Here is a 24,225-nt window from a genome sequence, read left to right on the forward strand (position 1 = left end):
TAATGGTGCATTATATGGGCTTCCTGCTGACAGTCTCAGTCAAACAACCTTTGAATGTTACTGCACTAACAGGTAATTTTAAATAAACTTTGATCTTTTTGGAGGTAAAGATTGACTGGATCTTTGCCATTTGGAATGTTCTTTACTTCATTTTAACTATAGTTGCTTGTTTTCTTTAACATGTTTTGATGATACATTAAAGCATTTGAGATCATTTTACATGAGCAATTGAGATGAGCATTCAATAATTTGCTGCACTTTTCACTAATAAACTTTTTACTACAATTACATTGTTCTTCTGAATAACCCATTTTATAACAATGTATATTTTACAACAATGTTGCTTTAAGATTCATTAGCTGGGGTTGGTAATCTACAGATCATTCAGCATTGAAAAAAGTATTGCTTTGAACTGACTAAAATAAAAAAATAAATAAAAAAGAACAGCTTTGTGCCTGATGTATTAAACACATTTACTTAAATGAAATCTCTATTGGATTTCTTTTATAACCTGTTTTATCTCTGTAAAGCTGTTTTGACTCAATCTGTATTCAGAGAGATAAAGGCAGATTTGATGTTCACCCCAAAATGAAAATTTCTAGCTATATAAAACAACACGCTGTGTCCAAACCAACACACAATAATGCTCTGTTTATTGCCTGCAGTTTTTTCCATCTGGTGCTTTAAAGGCCTCAGTGTTTAGGATGAATTCTGATTGTGAATACCACTTTTTTTTCATATGCCAATAAATATGCTTGGTTTCCTACTGTTTATGCTAAATAACTAGCATGTACAAATTTGAAGAAACTATGCATAAATACTTTTCAGAATTGCAACGTGTCAGAGCATAGAGATCTCTCTGTGTTACTCTGATGCGTGTAGCCTTCTCCTGCTACTCACCGCTCATGTAGATAAACAGCACTGTGACAGACAATTGTAATGACGTAGTAATTAAGTTTGTAAATACATGTGTACTGTGTATGTTTACGTATACAATTATAAATAACCAAATACTGTTCATGCAATATACAAAGAAACAGTTACATTCATAGATATTATCTTGGATGTAACTACAATGTAATGACATAGTAAATACAATGAAACCGCGCAGTAATTGCACGCAAGATAAAAGTTTGTAATTACATGTGTATTGTGTATATTTATGTATACAATGATAATCAAATACTATACATGCAACATACAAATAAATATTTACATTAATAAATATTATTTAAAATGTAACTACAATGTAATTACAATGTAACGACATAGTAAATACATCCAAGATAACCGTTATTAATTACATATTACATGTGTACTGTTTATATTTATCTATACAACTATAATTTGCAAATACTGTACATGAAATATTCAAAAACACGTTTCCATATATATATATATATATATATATATATATATATATATATATATATATATATCTTGGATGTAACTACAGTGAAATTACAATGTAACGACAAAGTAATTACATAAAAGTTTGTAATTACATACTACATACATGTGTACTGTGTACATTTAAGTATAAATTATAAATACACACTGTAAATAAATATATAAAGAAACACTTTGATAAATATTATCTGGCATGTAATTACAATGTAATAGTAATGTAAATACATTCAAGATAATAGTTTATAATTACATTATATGTGTACTGTGTATATTTACGTAAATAACTATAAATACACAAATACAGTACATGAAATATACAAAGAAACATTTACCTTCATAAATATTTTCTTGGATGTAACTACAAGATATTTACAATGTAATTACAATGTAATGGCACAGTAATTGCACACACGTACAAACATGTTTTTAAATCAAGCTCAAAGTTTGTAATTACATATTACATACATGTGTACTGTGCATATTTAAGTATATAACTATCAATACACACTGTAGATGAAATATCCAAACACGTTTGTAAATCTTGGATGTAATCACAATGTAACACATAGTAATTACATCCAAGAAAAAGTTTGTAACTACATATTACATGTGTGCTGTGTATATGTATATAACTTAACTATAACACAGAAATACTGTACATGAAATATTCAAAAACACATAAACAATATTACCATTGATGTAGTTACTATGTTATAACAATGTAATTACAATGTTATTACATAGTGAGTTTAATTAATGACAATGTAATTACAATAAGAGTAGAAGGTTGTAATTACATATGTACTGCATATATTTACGTATAAATACACAAGTACTGTACATCAAAAATACAAACAATTATCTTGGATGTAATTACAATGCAACAGTCATGTAATTACAATGTAATGACATAGTAATTAAGTTTTAATTACACGTGTAATTTGCCTATTTACATATACAAGTATAAATAACTCAATACTGTAAGAAAAGAGACATTTACATTTATAAATGTTATCTTGGATGTAACTACAATGTAATTACAATATAGCGACACAGTAGTTGCACACAAGATAAGCGTTTGTTATTACATATTACATCTCAGATGTAAATACAATGTTATAACAATGTAATAACAATGTCATTACATTGTATATAAAAGTTTGTAATTACATATATAAATACATAAATACAACTGTACATGAATTATACAAAGAAACGTGCATAAGTATAATCTTGAAAGTAATTACAAAGGATTAGCAATGTAATTACACTGTAATGATTTAGTAAATACAATATAACGACACAGTAATTACACACAAAATAAAAGTTTTCAATTACATGTGTATTGTGTATATTTACGTATACAACTATAAATAGCCAAATACTGTACATTCATTTCATTTTCTTTTTGGCTTAGTCCCTTTATTAATCCGAGGTCGCCACAGCGGAATGAACCGCCAACTTATTCAGTACATGTTTTATGCAGCAGATGCCCTTTCAGCTGCAACTCATCTCTGGCAAATACTGTACATGTAATATATTTATTAAATATTTAGATTTATAAATATTATTTTGGATGTAACTACAATGTAACTACAATGCAATGACATAGTAGTTACAACATAACGACATTGTAATTACATCCAAGATAAATGTAATTACATATTACATGTGTACTGTTTGTATTTACGTCAACAACTATAATTTGTAAATACTGTACATGAAATAAACAGAAACACGTTAACATTTATATATATATGTAATGACACAGTAATTACATAAAAGTTTGTAATTACATATTACATACGCGTGTACAGTGATTTACAAATTATAAATACACATTATACATAAAATATACAAAGAAACACATTGACAAACATTATCTAGGATGTAATTACAATGTAATAGCAATGAAATTACATTCAAGGTAGTAGTTTGTAATTACAATACATGTGTATTGTATATATTTACATAAATAACTATAAATACACAAATACAGTACATTAAATATTCAAAGAAACATTTACGTTTATAAATATCTTGGATGTAATTACAATGTAATGACATAGTAATTACAATGCAACCACAGAGTAATTCCACGAAAGATAAAAGTTTGTGATTACATATTACATCTCAGATGTAATACAATGTTATAACAAAGTAATTACAATGTCATCCAAAATAAAAGTTTGAAATTACATATGCACTGCGTATATTTACATATAAATACACAAATACTGTACTTGAAATATACAAAGAAACGTGCATAAATATTATCTTGGATGTAATTACAATGTAATGACATAGTTATTACAAAGTAACGATACACTAGTTGCGCACAAGATAAATGTTTGTAATTACATGTGTACTTTGTATAATTACGTATACAATTATAAATAACCAAATATTGTACATGCAATATACAAAGAAATATTTACATTTATAAATATTATGTTGGATGTAACTGCAATGTAATTAGAACGTAATGACATAGTAAATACAATCTAATGACATAGTAAGTAAATCCAAGATAAAAGTTTGTAATTACATATTACATACTATTTATATTTACATGTACAATTATAAATAACCAAATACTGTATATGCAATATACAAGAAATCATTTACATTTATAAATATTATCTTGGATGTAACTACAATGTAATTACAATGTAATTAGAAAAGTAAAATACATTCGAAATGCTGATTGGCTCACAGAAAGAATCTTATAGAGCCAAGTTGGTGTTTGACTTTGTAGATTATAATTTTTTTTTTTGTTTTTCAAATAAAAGTTTTTAAATGTAAAAAATGAATTTAAAAAGTCACATAATGTAAAAAAGTTGTCATTTAATAAGAATATGTGAATAACTCAATTTTCACAAAAATCTTAGAATAGAACCTTATCATTCTAAGGTGATGATGTTTTTATTGCCATAATACCTGAGTGGAAGGTTTTGACCAGTCTGTAGACTAGAGTATTATTCAATATTTTTGTCTCATACTGATGAACTATGTCAACGTTTGTAATTAACTATAAAGAGCACTTGCAGATCAGCGACTGGCATTTGAAACAGCCAATGACGTATTGTAGGTATCGCCACTGTAGGACTTATTTACAGCTGAAGTCAGAATTATTAGCCCCCCTTTTAATTTTTTTTTCTCTTTTGAATATTTCTCAAATTATGTTTAACAGAGCAAGGACATTTTCACAGTATGTCTGATAATATTTTTTTCTTCTGGAGAAAGTCTTATTTGTTTTATTTTGGCTAGAATAAAAGCAGTTTTGAATTTTTTAAAAACCATTTTAAGGTCGAAATTATTAGCCCCTTTAAGCTATATTTTTTTATTTGATAGTCTTCAGAACAAACCATCGTTATACAATAACTTGCCTAATTACCCTGCCTAGTTAACCTAATTAACCTAATTAAGCCTTTAAATGTCACTTTAAGCTGTAAAGAAGTGTCTTGAAAATATCTAGTCAAATATTATTTACTGTCATCTTGGCAAAGATAAAATAAATCAGTTATGTCAAAAAAAATCTAATGTGTTCAAAAAAATCTTCTCTCCGTTAAACAGAAATTGGGGAAAAAATAAACAGGGAGGCTAATAATTTTGACTTCATCCGTATGTTGTTTGTCTTATTTTGACTATTTTGAATTTTAAATAGTTATTTGGAATTTTCTAGTCTTATCTCAAGCCTTGGCAAGTAACTGAGGAAGCACCAATGTAGACTTCTTATGAATTGTTTTACAGTATTTTAAAAACACAGAAATACAAGACACTAAAGTATTCTGATACAAAATATTCAACCATTTTCATAAACCCTGTCAAATACAAATTACAAAATACTATTTTGTATTTAAAATACATATTTGAAATACATTTATCATAAATACTGCCCATCCCTGACCTCAAGTACAATTAAACATCAGTGTCTAACTATTATTCATGAGTTTATCCAATGAGAAGAGCTGCCTCTGAATTATTTGGTCAAGCAATGAGATCTTTAAACTATCCCTTGAATCTGCATGCATAAAGACATAACTAAAGAAGCATTCAGTGTGATCTGCAACTGAATGTTAAAATGGAGACATAAAGTAAGAGATATTCTGCTAGTAGTGACGTTTGTGCTATGTTTGAGCACTTCTAATTACAGAGTACCCAAACAGATTAAGCAGATTATACGCAATATTTGTCAAATACACAGACATTTTAGGCATCTTCATTCTTTTCATTCAGCACCAGAGTTTTTATTGCTATAAAAAACGAAAATTTATGAGCATTTGTGGATCTGAAGGTGTCAGAATATGTATGAAAAGATTTTACGAAACTGTCATCATTAGTTTATGCTGCAGGTTCTCCCTGTGTTGGTGTGGGTTTCCTCTGGAATCTGTTAATGATGCTGCATTCCAAAGCAAACAAACGTGCCTCCGAAGTGAGAAATCATGTTTGCCTACACTGAAGGGCAGAAGTGTAAAGTAATGAATTACAAATACTTAAATTACTGTAATTTAGTAGTTTTTCTGAGGAATTGAGTAGTTTCAAAAATGTGTACTTTTACTTTTTACTTGATTACATTTTAGTGCTTTAATCTTTACTTGTAACCTGCAATCACTACATTTGTATATTTATTATTTTTTTGACTTTGGTGATTGAGAACGTAGAATAATCTCACATGATTCCTGTCCAATAAAATCATTCAAAGTGTCAAAAACGATGCATGATCGTCAAACACTTTATTAGGGACACCTTACTAGTACGGGGTTGGACCCTCTTTTGGCTTCAGAACTGCCTTTATCCTTCGTGGCATAGATTCAACAAGGTGCTGGAAATATTCCTCAGAGATTTTGGTCCATACTGACATGATAGCATCACGCAGTTGCTGCAGATTTGTCAGCTGCACATCCATGATGAGAATCTCCCGTTCCTCCACATCCCAAAGGAGCTCTATTGAAGAATACTCAGGTAGGCTGTGGCGTTGACACGATGCTCAGTTGGTACTTATGGGCCCAAAGTGTACCAAGAAAATATCCCTCACACCATTACACCACCACCACCAGCCTAAACCGTTGATACAAGGCAGGATGGATCCATGCTTTCATGTTGTTGACGCCAAATTCTGACCCTACCATCCGAATTTCGCAACTGATAGAGACTCATCAGACCAGGCAACTTTTTTCCAATCTTCTTTTGTCCAATTTTGGTGAGCCTGTGGGAATTGTAGCCTCAGTTTCTTGTTCTTAGCTGACAGGAATGGCACGCAGCGTGGTCTTCTGCTGCTGTAGCACATCCGCCTCAAGGTTAGACGTATTGTGGGTTCAGAGATGCTTTTCTGCATACCTCCATTGTAACAAGTGTTGTTGTTTTTTTTTTGAGTTTCTGTTGCTTTTCTAACAGCTTGAACCAGTCTGGCCATTCTCCTCTTACCTCTGGCATCAACAAGGCATTTGCACTCACAGAACTGCTGCTCATTTGATATTTTCTCTTTTTCTGACCATTCTCTGTAAACCGTAGAGATGGTTGTGCATGAAAATCCCAGTAGATCAGCATTTTCTGAAATACTTAGACCAGCCCGTCTGACACCAACAACCATGCCACGTTCAAAGTCAGTTAAATCACCTTTCTTCCTCATTCTGACACTCAGTTTGAACTGCAGCAGATCGTCTTGACCATGTCAACATGCCTAAATGCATTGAGATGCTGCCATGTGATTGGCTGATTAGAAATGTGTTAACATTGCAGATGGACAGGTGTATCTAGTAAAGTGGTCGGTGAGTGTATGTATGATGACTGTTCAATAAAACAATATTTAAAAAACTTAATGACAGACAAAAGTTTTGGAGGAAGTTTGTCAATATGATTGACACAACGTGAGATTGAATTTATTTTTTAACATGCGAAAATTACAGACAAAAATTTCAGATTCACAGTACAATAATCTTTAAAAGAAAATAGAACTGATGTAAGCTACATTTTTAATTTGCAGGTGAAATCATTTTTACAGCATAATATTCACTACTCACTACTCCTGAGTACTTTTAGAAGGACTACTTTTGACTTTACTTTGAGTAGTATTTATAACAGTTACTTTTACTTTTTTCACAAGTTTTATTTGATTATGAGTACTTTTCCCACCACTTCCAAAGGGTCATTCTAAACCAAAGTCCTGAAATCTAGTCTCTTTAAAAGAGCCCTTTATATGAACAACATCTGATGTTAAATTTGAGCAAATATAAATGTGACCTTGTTGATTGTAGCTATACCAACGTCTAAAACAGCTGGACAAATTGCTTTCAGTTAGTGGGAAACAGGATATGTGTGGACACCACGTGCCTGAGTGAGAAGGGTCGTAAAAATGTGTCCAATATAAATATCAATTTATCAATTTAAATATCAATTTTTTTAAGCAACCTGCAATCTTCAGACCAGCTTATCTTATCATTATTAACTTTATTATGAAATATTATCTGTGAGCATGGGCGTTGCTTGCCCCGTGAATCACGCAACAGTCTGCTGTGTGTTCCGATTGGCCTGTTGTTCACCTGGGTTTTACACATGTGGAATTAGCATGAGAGCAAGGAAACAACGGCACCAATATTCAACTACTCTTCTGCCTGCCTGATTTGATGGAATGTTCCGTTATCAGAAATATTGTTTAGGCTTTTTATTCTGTTTTCTCAATATTTGTTCAGCTGCAATGACAATCTATTTAATTAAATTCATCTTTATTTCTATAGAGATTTTTGTGATGTAGACTGTCAAAACAGCTTAACATATAGTGTAAAAGCCATAATACTTCAAACGATTAAACTAAAGCTTCAGTTCATTTTAGAATAAATGTCTCTGTTGAAGTTCAGTTCAGTTTACAAATCAGTGTAATGCCAATGTAACTGCTGAAGGCAGATTCACTGAAGAAAAAAACAACCGAAGTGCAGCTCAGTCATTCACAGCCAAGCAAGCCAGAGGCGACAGTGGCAAGGAACCAAACTTCAATTGATGGAAGTGAAGAAAAGAGAAACCAGGGTGTTTATGTGTGCCAAATATTTTGGTACAGTTTGTGTGTATTTAATATTCCCATGAGACAAGTGTGGTGTTAATTGACAAGTCTATACACCATACTAATAAAGCAATACAACTTTTTATTGATGATTTACACAGCTGATATCAATCATAATAATATTCAATTAGTATGAGCAACGATCATGAGCATCGCATAAAAGGCTTATATTATGAAATAAAGCCAGATAATAATGATTAAATGCATGTAAATCAGTTAAGATTTCAAATGAAAATGATTAATAAAACCCCAAGCAATATGTTTATATTGTATATTAAACATTTATATTTATTAAAATAATATTTTAGTCACCAAACATATTTAAAAATCGAAAGATAATACAATTAAATTCAAGGAAAATACAATCTACAAAAATCTCAATCTAAATCCATCTAAAAAAAAATTATAATCTACAAAATTTCAACTAAATTAAAAAAAATATATAAAATTTTTTTGCCTCTTATGTTTTTCCTCTTTTTTAAATTTGTATTTCATATTTTTCTTCAACATAATTTTGGGTGGTCTCGATTTTAGACTATTATCGTAAGTTATTTTGTTAGATAAGCTCCAGATTTGGCTTCAGTACTGGCTAATCTAATGTATATACACAAATATAATTTTGTATAGCTTCCTATTAAAAATATGAATTTAAAAGATAGATATGTGAGGGGTGTACTCATATATGCTGATCACTGTATATACAACCAATATACACCAATATACAAGAAATATTGGGAGGTGTGCTGTGACCCTTAAATCGAGCTTCCAAAGCCTCTGCAAAGAGGGTCTGCATTATTATTGCAAAAATTTGGGTGCTGGCCAAAGATCGGCCCTCAGAGTAGAGGAGAGACAAAGTTGATCAGATTAATTCTCCCATTCAGATGCACTGTTTTCTTAAATAAAACTGTTCACTCTGAGGTTATGTGATCAACGTCAAACATTTTGCACGTGCGTTGCTGTTTTTATTGCCTGTAACTGGCACAGCTCGACCTTCAAGGCTGCAAAATTTCCCTCCCTTCTGTTCGTTGAGTGCATCAAAGAGAAGAAACAATTTTCAACAATTCCCTTGTGAGATAAGCAATCCACCTTTTACACATGAGTCAGCTGTCTATGACCAGGAGCTTGTTTCAGAAAGGAGGTTAAGTGAAAACTCTGGGTTTTCCGTTTCAAAATGGCAGGTTTGTCAAACTGGAGAAAGCAGGGTAAGTTAAGCCTGTTTCTGAAAGAGAGGTAACTTTAACTCAGAGTGCAGTGAACCTAACCTGGTCAGCAGCAGGTTTTATTCTCTAAACTATGAGTTTCTGTCGGTCTCCTCCCCTTTTTTTAAAGATGAAGTGGCATTTCTCCCCTTAGCCTTATGTGTCCACCCACCTATTTTAATGCTCATTTTGGAGATGCACAAATTGATGGAAGCGTCATGATGCACATAACTTTTGAAAATACACATAAAAAACAAATGCGCATAACTGAGTAAGATAAACTTTTATTCTTTAAGAAAAGATATGCATAAACTGCGATGGAAACACTTTTACTGAACAAATTCCATTATGCGCATTAAAAATAGTTTGTTATAAGAGATCATATGATGATGAAAATGTGTGTGAATGGACAGCAGGCTGAGCACATTGTAAAACATCTCAAATGTTGTTTTGGTCATTCTAAAATGCCTTAACCGTTTGAGTATTAATGTATATAATTAATGACCACCAGAGCGTCTGGAGCGTGTCAAGAGCGCATGTTCTCCACATCTCATGGCTTCAAATACCACCACACGTTCATTATGTGTCAACATTGTCTTCTGAGGCGCAAGTACATTTATTAAATAAGGATAAGATTGACGCAGCTTCTTCTACCGAAGTAAATTCTGTTTTTACTGTTGATATTTGTCTCCAGTTAATCAGGAAGTGATGATTTTGTTCTCTTTGATTCATTGGATGGAAATGCTGCTTTATTCGCACATCTTTTTAATACTGCAATATTCCATACACCTACATTTAATTAATATTTTTGGATGGAAACACAGCTATTGCTTACATTTCAGTCACACAAAGAACAAAGTCATGTACGAGAATGGGTTGTCCTTTTTTAATGAATAATTATCTTAAATTCACTGACTTTCGACATGTACTGTAACTAGATTAATGGGATTGTTACTCGTTCTAAAAACATTTAGTTCTGCTTACATTCTAAATGTCATAGCAGCCTCTACCTCTTGATCAATTAAAAAGGCAGAAAAGTGCACTTTTAAATCTATTAAAACTGATCAATGTGTATAAAAAAGTGGGATCCTTAAATGAAACATTTCCACTGAACATTAAGTTAAGGTTATATACATACAGTCAAATTTGTTGTAGAAACTATGCAGTAGCCTATTTTATGTAATTTAATGCAATTACATCTTCAATATATAATATATATATAATATCTTGAAATAGCTTCAAAATTACAGCCAATTCCCCACTTTATCAAGTAAAAATTTAATAAAGTCACACATGACATCACTTATTATACTTGAATATTTAAATACTTTAAATGTAAAATTACGCATTAACTTGAGCAGCTTTGTTTTTCCCATGCTGTCTCTGTTTCACTAATGCAGTGGTGTTGTTTTTATAAATATAAATATAAGCACGTCAAGCTCAGCTGGAGAAAGAAATGCTGATCTCTTTTTCACGGTGACTCTTAATATCTGCGCTCCATTGATAATGCCTTTTTATAGTTGTGGTGTGCGTGCTTAAAGCTGCGGTCACACTTGACTTTTCTCCCCATAGACTTCCATTCATATGCACACGAATGCATCAGACCGGAAACACAGGGTCATGCGTCAAGTTTCAAAGGTTACTGCGGTGGAAAGTTCAAACTTGGTGAACTCTGACCTGCAAAATTGCATCACTTGACTGCGTGAGACCAATAGAGGATCAAAACATGACCTCTCTGGACAGAAATTTAAAACATGATACAAATCGCTCACTTTTTTAATGTCTAATCGTCTTGTTTGATCCCGCCCCTTTTCGCAGCACCGTACAACAAAATTTCGCACACACAAACTCTAGTGTGACCGCAGCTTAACTCTGAGTTGGTCTACTTAAAGCTGATTAACCCAACTCAGATCAGCTATTCTGAAACCGAAAACTTTTAATCTCTCGGTAAATCAACTCAGAGTTCAAGTTTAAACTCTGAGTTGGTTGAACCTGCTTACTGAAACAGGCCCCAGTTGTCCTTTAGCTAAACAACTAATTTCAGAAGAAGCACTCACAGTTAGTAAACACAATGAATTCCCTATTAGCAATCACAACAATCATCAAATCAGAATCAAAGACAATTCCCATAAATAACTAAGCTCATCCTACAATCTGACAACGAATTGAAGTCAGATGGTTCACCTCACCTTCTCCCTGGCTCACCTTCTTCCGTAGATGTTTCCCTTCTCCTATGCACATTTCTCCTAACCTGTGGATGCACAAGGGAAGTGACTCTATAATCTGATGGTTGAATGAATATCCTTGTTTACATTGTGAACAACATGCTAGTCTGCTCTCCATCCAAGAATATCACTTACTTGCTTCTCCTGTTGAACAATCCACTGTGTGTTTGAATAAATTGATGAAAAGAGAGAACCATCCTTGTCGTCTTTGTGTGATTGACACTGCCAGCAGTTTAATTTGTACCCCAACATAATGGTTATGTACAATATGCCATGTCCCCCTCCGGGATCATACAACAAATTGGTTTGTGTGTGTGGTTGTCTGAGTCAAACGTGTTGTCTCACAACTGGCCAGTTTTAAATAAACTAAACTACTATAATCATCCTCCATGTAATCTGCTTCGTTTAATGTGCAGTTTTGTCCTAAAACAATTAAAAAAAAAAAAATTCACAATGAAATGTCTTTCTCCATTTAAATAATGAGACCGTACCAAAATCTAAAGTTAAATGTAAGAAGGTCCACCCACTGGATGACTTTGGTCTACAAGGCTCATCTGGGTCTGGTGCCTTTTTACCTAAGTTCCCTTTACAAGTCAAAAATCCAGTATGTCCTACGTTCAAGAAAATCTTATTATTTGACTGTTCCCTGGGTTCGAACTGAAATGGGGAGGTGAGCCTTTAGTTATGCCGCCCCCTCATCCTGGAATACTCTTCAGTCTGAACTAAAAATATCTGGGTACATGGGAAATGCTAGGTTGCTGTCGGAAGTGGTGTTAGTGAGACCAGCAGAAGGTGCTCAACCTGTGGTTTGTGTGGGTCCTAACGCCCCAGTGTATTGATGGGGACTCTATACTGCTCAGTCTTTCGGATGAGTTGTTCAATCGAGGTCCTGACTCTCTGTGGTCATTAAAATTTCCAGGATGTTCTTTGAAAAAGAGTAGGGGTTTAACTCCAGTGTCCTGGCCAAATTTGTCTACTGGCCACTGTCCATCATGGCCTCCTAACCATCCCCATATCATAATTGACTTCATCACTTTGTCTCCTCTCCACCAATCAGCTGGTGTGTGGTGTGCGGTCTGGCACAATATGGCTGCCATCGCGTCATCCAGATTGGATGCTGCACACTGGTGGTGGATGAGGAGACCCCCCCCCCCCCCCCAATGTATAAAGCGCTTTGACTGACCAGAAAAGTGCTATGTAGGAATTATTAACACATCAACTTTGCATCCCTCCTCCGATCCAACTCCACACCTTTAACCAGATCCATACTAAGCACGTGGAGGGGGAACTTTCTGGGATTGGGCTAGAAGCTGAGCTTGTATTCCTCTGTCTTTCTTGATGGAGACAGTTTCCCATAGCTCAGACGTCTTTCCAGCCTCAGAGCCCTTTCTGTATGGGTGTGAACTTGTGAACTACATTGTAAAAGTGCTATAGAAATGAAGATTAATTAAATTGAATATGTTTTTTTTCCAGTGAGCAGTGGTTGGTATTTATCAAAATTGGTGAATGAAGGACAATCCGCCATTAGGGATCCTAAGGATAAAAACATAGCAGAGTGATACCAAAGAACTAGAAAGACTGCAGCTAACAGCCAACTAGTGTGTATGCTCTGTGTTTTTTCTTTAATGAGCTCAGCCACTGATTCGACATGCAGAACTGCAAAAAACAGCTGAAGGCAAATGGTGAGGAACACCATAAAAAAAAAGAAGTCGACACACTGTAAAAAAAAAGATATTTTAAATAAAAAAAAAATAAGTGTTCATGCTGCCTTCATTTTTAAAGTTTACTCCACTAAAATAGTGGAGTTGTCTTAAGTCAGGTTAAAGATGAGAGGACTTGACAATACAAGTGTAATGTGCATGTTCTAGGCTTAGTTAACTTTCATAGATAAGTTGTTGTATTTACCAATGATGTTGATAGGACTTTATAATTAAAATGTAACGAACATGGTTTAAGTTTAGTGAGCCTAAATACTGAAGTTAACTCTCTCATTCACACACACACTTTGGCCAATTTTGTTTATTGAACTCACTTATACCACATGTCTTTGGAAACCGGAGCACCCTGAGGAAACCCACACAAACACAAGAACAACCTGCAAACTCAGCACAGAAATGTCAATTGACCCAGCTGGACTTGTACCAGCAATCGTCTTGCAATGATGTGACAGTGCTAAACACTGAGCCACCATGGACCATGTTCATTTTATGTGCTATCGTTTATTTAATCCTAAAATCAGGTTTTTGTTGTCGGCTAATGCAAATTTCTCCAAAGAAGCAGGTATCTGACACAAACCTCACCAAACACACAAACCACAACATTACAATGAGAAAATGACGGTCAGTGTTGCCAGATACACTTGATTGTTTCCATCCCAAACTATCCAAAACCCTCCCAAATGCACAAAAAAAAAAGCCTAAAAACTGAAAACACACTTTAAGTTTACACACTTGATTTTTGTTAAATAATTAACATTAAATGCACATTCAAAAGATCCAAACTGATCCCAAACCAGCTAAAATCCTTTTTTTTTACCAGCACAACTGAATTCTGAACCTGCAGAAAAACGTTCATCATCTGATGTCATCAAAATATAAATTTAAGTAAAAGTTTTACAATAAAAAAAATAATAATAATTATATATATATATATATATATATATATATATATATATATATATATATATGCACATATTTGTAATAATTAAAGCCCAGATGTTTGAAAAAGTTACTAGTATATGTATGTGTGTGTGTTTAGCTGGCTCTTTGTTTTTTAAGTCTAATTAGTTCAGCCAAGTAAAACTTTAACATATAAGTTATGTCAACATCTTCAATCGCTATAATATAATAATAATGTAACATAACTCAAACTCAAAACTAGTTGGCACATCATTTTTATTTATTTTTTTTACAGTGCAGACAGTCAAAAAACATGCCTGATAGCTGAATATCAATTTGTTGTATAGCCTCACAAAAGTACCTATAAGCAGCAAAGGCTAGACTCAGGTAAGGCCACAAAGAAGTGCTAATATATCTCAAATTCTGAGAGTTCCAACTAGACCATGAATGAATGGAAAAATGTCTAATGTTTGTCTAATGTTGTCCTTTACAATTGGACAAGATAGGGAATATAAGAAGAATATGGGAAGAAGTCAGGCTGTCAGAAATAACTTTATGTTTTGTTCTGCAGAGAAAACTTGGATGCTGGCATTCATGTGGATGGTACTGTGGCATGTACCACCTTCCTAAATGTTGTTGCAGACCAAACACATCACCAGTCTGAGTGGGTGTAATTAGTTACAAAATTACTAGTTATGTTTCTAGTCAAATTACTTTTTCACTAACATAGTGAGAAATTTCTTTATAGATATCAGATATTTTGCATAACTTTAATAAGTATAAATATATACTTCCTGACAAATGTCTTGTCGCCTATCCAAGTTTTAGAAACAATAAATAATAACTTGACTTCTTGTTGATCATTTGGTATCAGAAGTGGCGTATATGAAAGGCAAAGGCCTTTAAATGATGCTTACTTTACCACAATAAAATCCAATCATGCCTTGATTTTAAATGATGATGCCTTTTATTTCATTAGTACAGGGGCGACACAGTGGCGCAGTAGGTAGTGCTGTCGCCTAACAGCAAGAAGGTTGCTGGTTCGAGCCAGTCCAAAGACATGTGGTACAGGTGAATTGGGTAGGTTAAATTGTCCGTTGTGTATGAGTATGAATGAGAGTGTATGGATGTATGGAGTGTAAGTTGGTGGTTCATTCCGCTGTGGCGACCCTGGATTAAAAAGGGACTAAGCCGAAAAGAAAATGAATGAATGAATGATAATTAGGACAGTAAGGTTTGGTGGCGCAGTAGATAGTGCTGTCGCCTCACAGCAAGACTTTTGTCAGGTAGTGTATTTTCTAATCTATTTTATTCAACTAGCTTTGTTCAACTGTTGCACAGGTGTAAAGAAACAATGAAATGTTTTAGATTTTTGTCATTATATTTATGGATGAAATATGGTATGACTGATTTGAAATGTTTTTTTGTTTTTATGCTGTTTAAATGGGGCGGCACGGTGGCTCAGTGTTGCCTCAGCATTGTTGCCTCACAGCAAGTAGATCGCTAGTTCAAGTCTAAGCTGGAATTTCTGTGTGGAGTTTGCATGTTCTCCCTGTGTTGGCGAGGGTTTCCTCTGGGTACTTCGGTTTCCCCCACAGTCCAAAGACATGCGCTATAGCAAAGACTATAGAATACACAAGACATGTCACTTGTATAGTCTTGAATGGGGAAAAGTGTAACAGTCAATATGGCGAATGAAGCCCTACTAGTACAGGAGCCAATCATCGATAACTATAGACTGACGTTTCTCTGGGAGAGAAGCTCAGACCAGACGTGAGCTTTTACGACAGTTTATGTGGTCAACAAACACACTAGAATCTCAGCAAACACTTGCTTCACAGACATAAGAAATATATCCACATAAAGCTTAAAATCTGTGATTTCTTGTGCACTTGAAAACAAAAGTTTTTTGGTTTTGTAATCTGTATGAAACGAACGTAAGGTACAGTCTGTCCTGTCAAACACACATCACATGACAACAACTACTCAAACACCCACAAATGTGTAAACAAAGAGTCGCTGTCATTTCTGGAGAAGATTCAACATCAAGACCAAGTTGTGAATTACTTCAGAAGACCAGCATGATCAGACAAAGCATTATCCAGTGGATGAAATGTGCAGAACGGCCTTAAATGAGGTTGATGTTGTGATCTCGTTCCTTCCAGGTTCGCATGCGCATTAGCTTGGGCAACCTGAAAATATGCCGATTTAGTTTGATATGGACATTTAGAATGGAAACTTATGAGACAGTTGTTGTTTAATTTGATTGGTGATTCCAAATATTTAATGTATTTATAATGTATTATATACAGTTTTGGAGAATTTGCTGTCCCTCATTTAAACAGAATGCCCGAGCATACTCCCTGAGAGGCGTTTCAAAGATGGTCACCGAGTGAAATGACTTGCCTTAAAAGGACTTTGGCTCTAGGTGAATTACATAAACTAAGTTAGCAGTAGTCTGTGAATGAGTGTGTATGGGTGTTTCCCAGTCCTGGGTTGCGGCTGGAAGGGCATCTGCTGTGTAAAACATATGCCGTAATAGTTGGCAAGTCATTTCGCAGTGGCGACCTTTGAAATAGAGACTAAGCCGAAGGAAAATGAATGAATGTTGTTTAAATGTTACCTTATATATATTATAAAAAAAACTAAAATGTCCTGTTTCACTTAAATGTAAAGAATTGTTTAATTTCTCTTATCTATACATTGAGATTATGTTGATTTTTTGTATTGAGTCTGGTAATTAAGTAATACTTTCAGACAGGGCAATTCGAAAGTAATTTAAATAGGATTGTAATTATGTAAATAGTAATTACTTTTTTTTTTATTAACTTGCCCAATGCGGCACCTCACCATGTGAATGATGCACAAATGGCTGCCTGCAATACAACTAAGAAACTGCAGAAACTCTTCCAGTGAGGTAGATAGAAAGTCTACAGCATGTAAATTTGAGTTGATAAGAAAAAAGCTCTAAATTTGAGCATTTAATAATAATTATAATAATAAACAGAGGACAGTGAGGCCAGTGTTTCTCTTCAGAAAGAACACACATGCTTAAACATTGCTTGTCTTTTTACTTCCTTTTTTTTTTCTTCCTCCAAACATAAGGGCGCCCGTTTGTTCCTGGGCACTGTGCCAGTCATCCAGCGACCTGCTGTTCCCTCTGATATTACATTCCTCTGGCACTGACTGTGCCCTGCCTGACGCCAGCGCTCCACAAGAACTCACAAGTAAATATTTCCAGCTGTCAGTGCTGTTGTGCTCTCTAGTGAGGTCATTCATTGTATTCTCACCCATTTAAAGTGTTTGAAAAGCATCCAGTCAGTTTATTACAAGCTAATGCATCACTGGGCTGTTTTAAACGTAATAATGGAGTCTACATTTTCATGCTTTCTCTCCTGTGCTGATTAAATTAGAAATACAAAAAATGTTTATAAAATAAAAAGAATCATTGCAGGGGATGGTTATTTATCAATTATAGGATAATGCAGTACTTGTGCAAATCATTTATTTCTCGATACAAAATCTTAAAACATAAATTCAAACAAGTATGAGTAAAAAATTCTGTCTAAAAAGTAGGTTCAGTACTTTGATAAAAAGTTAATAAATATAAAAACTGTTAAAGTCAAAGCCTCTTGTCAAATTTGTATACTTAAAAAATATATTTTCCAAGTGCTGTTTAAAAGAGATTTTTTTCAACTCATTTCTAAACATAATAGTTTTCATAACTCATTTTTAATAACCAATTTCTTCTGTTTGCCATAAAGACATTACATGATATTTGCAATTTAACCCTTATGTACTGTTGGGATGTTTTCCTCAACTCTGGGGTGATTTTGAGTCTTAATTTGACCATAACCTTTTCTGTGTATCAGCTAGCAGAATAATGTTTGGTGACAAACCTTATTTTTACACATATTTAAAAAAAAATGCTTTGAATTTGTTTTAGAAAACTCAACTATATGCTCCGGGCAAATTTACTACCCATTTGTTTTGTTAGGGGTGAAAACATCCACTGAATTAAATGCTGTAAAAATGCATCAGATAATTTTTGATTTTTTGCATAAATCTGTTAATCAGTCCTGATCAAAACTGCTAGATTTCTTAGATGCCAAATTCATAAAGGATGTCACTGATGGTGAAAAACACACACAAAAGGACATATTTTGAGTATAAAAAGTAATTGTGGACTGGATTTATTATTATTTTTTTACCTTTTATTAATGTACCTTTGTCCATGTGAAACAACATTGTCTTTGATGCATTGTTTTTGATTAATTTTCATTTATTTTTCTACCTAATACTGTTGGTGGCTGTTTTTCCCCATTGACTTTCATTATAACCATTTTTTGATTACAAAACCATGACACTATTTAATCATGCATTTTTGATTGTTGGTGGTTTTCCCTGAGGTACAATTTGTCATTTTTACTGTTGATCATCAGTTGGCATCATTAACCCTTTAGATAGGCCTGTGCAAAAAAGCTTAGTTTTTGCATTTTATATGGAGTATAACAGCAAATTAAAGGGTGTGTATGTGTGTCTGAGAAAATCAAAATATGCATTTTAGTTCTCAGAACTACATTGAGTAAATAAAAATTGAGACTGTATTTATGCACCATCAAATGTGGTCATGAAAGTCAAAAAACAGCCACCAACAGTAAACTTGGAAGAAAAAAACTTAAAATCTAACAATGCATCAAAGACAATGTTACTAATCGTTCACCTGTCCAAGATTGTGATAACATGAAAAAGAAAATCCAGGCCACAATTAAATTTTATTTCAAAATTATGTCATTTTGTGTATTTCACCAAATCAGTGACAACTAATGACTTGGCAATCAAAGAGTAAAATCCTGTAATTTTCTTAACAATTTAGCAGTTTTGATTAGAACTGAGGTTGTGTAACCAGGAATGTGACACTGACAACAGGGGTGCGGATTCAAATGCAGGTTTATTAGAATGGTCAGGCAAGCAGGGGTCAAAACAGGAACAAACAGACGTTTATGGGCAATACAGAGTCGTAGTCATAATAGCAGGCAAGTGGTCAAAATGCAGGCAGCATACAGGACAAAAACAAAGCAAAGGTTTAAAACACGGAAGGCAAGGCAAGGCAAGGAAAACGCGTTGTAATATCACTAAAACAGATAACAAGACTCAGCAGCATTGAATGTGTTTGTGCTGCTTATGTGGTGCAGTAATCAGTCCCAAAAGCAGCATCAGCTGTGAAAATCTAATCAGAGGAGACTTGGAGCAGGTGCGTGTGTGTGTTGCATGACTGAATATGTAGTCCATAACATGGCGAATTTGTAGTAGTAGTGTAGTGTATTTACCAGCGATCTCTGGTTGTAGATCGCTGGTGATTGTGACAGGTTGATTAACAGATTTATGCAAAAAATGTGAAAAAAAAAATTATTCATTAATCTGATGCATATTTACAGCACTTTAATTCAGTAGATGCTGTCATCCCAAACATAACGGAAGTAAATTTGAACAGTGCACAAAGGTTAAAGGCTTAACTAGGTTAATTTGATTAACTATAGGCAAATTAGGTTAATTAGGTAAGTCACAACAGTGGTTTGTTCTGTAGCCAATCAAAAAATTATATTTTTTTAAGGAGGCCAATAATATTGGTCTTAAAAATTGTTTTTATTACAGCCAATCTCAAAAAAATTCTTCTCCAGAAGAAAAAAATATTTTAGGAACCACAGAGAAAATAGCATTACTCGGTTAAAGAGATAGTTCACCCAAAAATGAAAATTTACTCACTATTTACTCACCCTCCAGTGGTTAAGGACTTTTTAGAGTTTCTTTATTCTGCTGAACACTAAATAATAGCCTTTATTTTAAGGAAAGTTGAAAACCTGTGGTGACACGGTGGCTCAGTGGTTAGCCCTTTCACCTCAAAGCAAGAAAGTTGCTGGTTCGAGTCCCGGCTGGGTTAGTTGGCGTTTCTATGTGGAGTTTGCATGTTCTCCTCATGTTCATGTGGGTTTCCTCCGGGTGCTCTGGTTTCCCCCACAGTCTAAAGACTATAGGTGAATTAAATAAACTAAATTGGTCGTAGTACAGTGGGTAGCGCTTTCGCCTCACAACAAAAGGTTGCTGGTTTGAGTTCCAGCTGGGTCAATTGGCCTTTCTGTGTGGAGTTGGCATGTTCTCCTCGTGTTGGCATGGGTTTCCTCCGGGTGCTCCAGTTTCCCCCACAAGTCCAAAGACATGCGCTATAGGTAAACTGGGTAAGCTAGATCGGCCGCAGTGTATGTGTGGGTGTGAATGCAAGTGTGTATGGGTGTTTCCCAGTACTGGGTGGTGGCTGGACAGGCATTCGCTGCGTAAAACATATGCTAGAGTAGTTGGTGGTTCATTCGACAGTGGCGACCCCTGATAAATCAGAGACTAAGGCAAAGGAAAATGAATGAATGAATGAAAACATATAACCACTTCCATAGATAAACAAGTGGAAATCAATATATGTTTTTCCAGCATTCTTCATAATGTCTTCTTTTGTGTTCAACAGAAGACAGAAATTCAGGTTTGGAACAAGTAAAGGATGAGTAAACAATGACAACATTTTTAGTTTTGGGTCAACTATTCCTTTAAACATCACAGTAAATATTCGAGAAAGAATTAAACCTTTATGAGACAGCTTATCATTTTGCCTTCAACAGTGTACGGTCTGTTGTAAGTCTTAACCACTTTGAAGTGAAATCATACAATATAAATATCTGTATATAAATAAGAAAATGTTTATATGTTGCAATGATTCTTATTCTGTGCATCAAGGGATATTAAAACAACTTCAAAACAACACTATAATGACATCTAGTGGTAGAGATTAGTAGTTTGATCTACTGTTTTCTTTTTAAATAGACTGATCACAATTAAAGTTGACTCTTGTCTTTTCCAGACCACAGCAGTGTTTTTATCAGTAAGGCCCACTAAATTATGGAGATCAGGATCTGGCAAGGCTGTTAATAGATGAATCCTCTAATCTAATGCAGCCATTGACTCCACTGATATCCACTGCAGGACCTGAAATAACACCAGCACATTCAGCAGCACTGAATTAAAGGGAAATTTACCCCCAACCCCCCCACCAATATATAAAAATACAAGTGTTTTTTATTACTAATGGAGAAATCCCTTCTTTAGTCATACTTTTTGTATGCTGAATGGGCAAATGAATAAACATTTCTGTTTTTTCATTGCATTATTAAATCTATGCTCATTTACTGTGCTTTCTATTCCAATGGTGTTCTCAGTGCATTACTTGGGTCATCACATCGGTTCTAGATAACCCTGGATATATATATATATATATATATATATATATATATATATATATATATATATATATATATATATATATATATATATATATATATATATATATATATATATAAAATCAAAATTATTAAACATTCATTGAAATTTGTTTTCTTTTTAAATTATTTCCCTAATGATGTTTAACAGAGCAAGGAATGTCTGATATTTTTTCCTCTGGAATAAGTCTTGTTTGTTTATTTCGGCTAGAATAAAAGCAGTTTTTAATTTTTTAAAAACCATTTTAAGGTCAAAATTATTAGCCCCTTTAAGCTTTATTTTTTCGATAGTCTATAGAATAAACCATCGTTATACAATAACTTACCTAAATATCCTAACCTGCCAAGTTAACCTAACTAACCTAATTAAGCCTTTAAGCTGTAAAGATGTGACTTGAAAAATATATAGTAAATTATTATTTACTCTCATCATGGCAAAGATAAAATGAATGAGTTATTAGAGATGAGTTATTAAAACTATGTTTAGAAATGTGTTTAAAAAATCTCGTCACTTCACTTTTGAAAATTACATAGAAATATGCATATTATTTATAGTTTGTCAAGATAAGTTTAGAAAAAATAATAAATATGTACTAAAACATGCAGTGGGACAGTGAAAGTTCAAAGGTTGAAGCAGGTTTTATTGAGTCATAGAAACTGATATATAAAATGTCATTATTTAAAGTGCTAATACTATGCTATATTAAATGGCCTCATTTATCCTGTTTTACGTGTGCATAAAAACACTTTAATTTTCATAATATCCATTTAAAATGACCTCACTTTTCAGAGAATTGGTGTGAAGATTCATTCTTTCTAAATGACACCATTCCAAGATCCTGCTCTGCTCTGATTGGTCAGATACCCCAGTCTGTTGTGACTGATTGATGAATTCATCTGTGTCTGAAACTAAAAACATATTATCATATCTGCTCAAGAGGTTTCCTTCCCTCAGTGACTGACAACACTAACGGTGTACTGATTTTTATCAGTTCTGATTTTCATCTGATGAAGAACAGCGCTAAAACACACCTCATGGAATGATTTAGAATCAGCACTGAAACACTTTTCTGTTTAATATTCAACAAGTTAAATGTGCTTCCACAGACATGTTTGAGCTTCTGTTTACTGAGTGTGATGTGCTCCATGTATCCAATTTTTAAGTATTAAACTGTCATCACTGGATTATTTTAAAGACTGCTATAGTCAGACTCAGAATTAATATGTTGAAATAATGGCAAAGGACTCCAAAATGAGATTTTCATTTGTTTATGTGACATCATATATTTTAAGGCATTTTAGAGCTCTACTGAACATATTTAATTACATGTAAATAAACTTTATTATATTAAATACATATTAAAAGATAATGCAAACATATTAGGAACAAATGACTGAGATGTCAATCTCAGAGTGAGAACAATCTTTATCTCATGTCTCACAAATACAAGCACAGGAAGCTATACAAAAAAGAAGAGATGAAGAGAATAAGCAAGTATAATGTATGATTTGGCTCCCATCTTGCATATTCACACAAAATACTTAAAAAAGAGCATAAAAATACTCTGAATTGAAAACAAAATGTACAAGAATGAGATGATGCAAAAAACTATTTTTTTTACACAAACCCACCACCACCCCCCTCTATGGGGACAACTTTATTTTTAATCCTATTTTTAGAATTTCATTTTTACATTTGCATATCATCCACATTCTATGTTATTATTACCCAAACATACAGGAACAAACAACAAAAACAGGCTAACAAACAATAAAAACAGTGACAAATAGGCACAAGATGACTGTGAGACTTGACTGACAATCTGGTCAAATACACAGATATAAAGCATGTTGACTCAGATGTGAGGGAGAACATCCATGTGTTGATACAAACTCGCAAATCTCGAGTCACAAATAAAGTCAGAACTTTGAGTTATAAAGGGTGAATTGACCTGCGTATAATTGGTTTTATTGTTTTCAAAACGGAAAAACAAAGAAACGATTCTTTTATGACAATTTTGAACCTTCTCACAAACATAAATTGTCTTTTCAAACATTTTTGTTTTCATCCCATTTTGTTATTTACATACAAAATGAAAATGCAATTTCACCAAAACGAATAAACAGCTTTAAAATGTGTTCTCTGTGTGGGTGGAAATTACACACCCCCTCTCCACTGATTGGTCGATCAAACTGTCATCGGCTGTTTGTCAGTTTTGCAGTGCTTCAGTTTAATAACTAGAAAACTTATTGATATTTGGAATATTATGGTCACTGACACACAAGTCTTTCCTCTGTAGTTGTTTATCTCATTTAATTCATTAATACATTAGTGTGTATCTTTTGGTTATTATTCGGAAATGCAGGCAAGTTAAAAGTGATTTGAAGTACTCA

The sequence above is a fragment of the Danio aesculapii genome, chromosome 14 (genome assembly GCF_903798145.1).
Source record: "Danio aesculapii chromosome 14, fDanAes4.1, whole genome shotgun sequence".
NCBI lineage: Eukaryota > Metazoa > Chordata > Actinopteri > Cypriniformes > Danionidae > Danio > Danio aesculapii.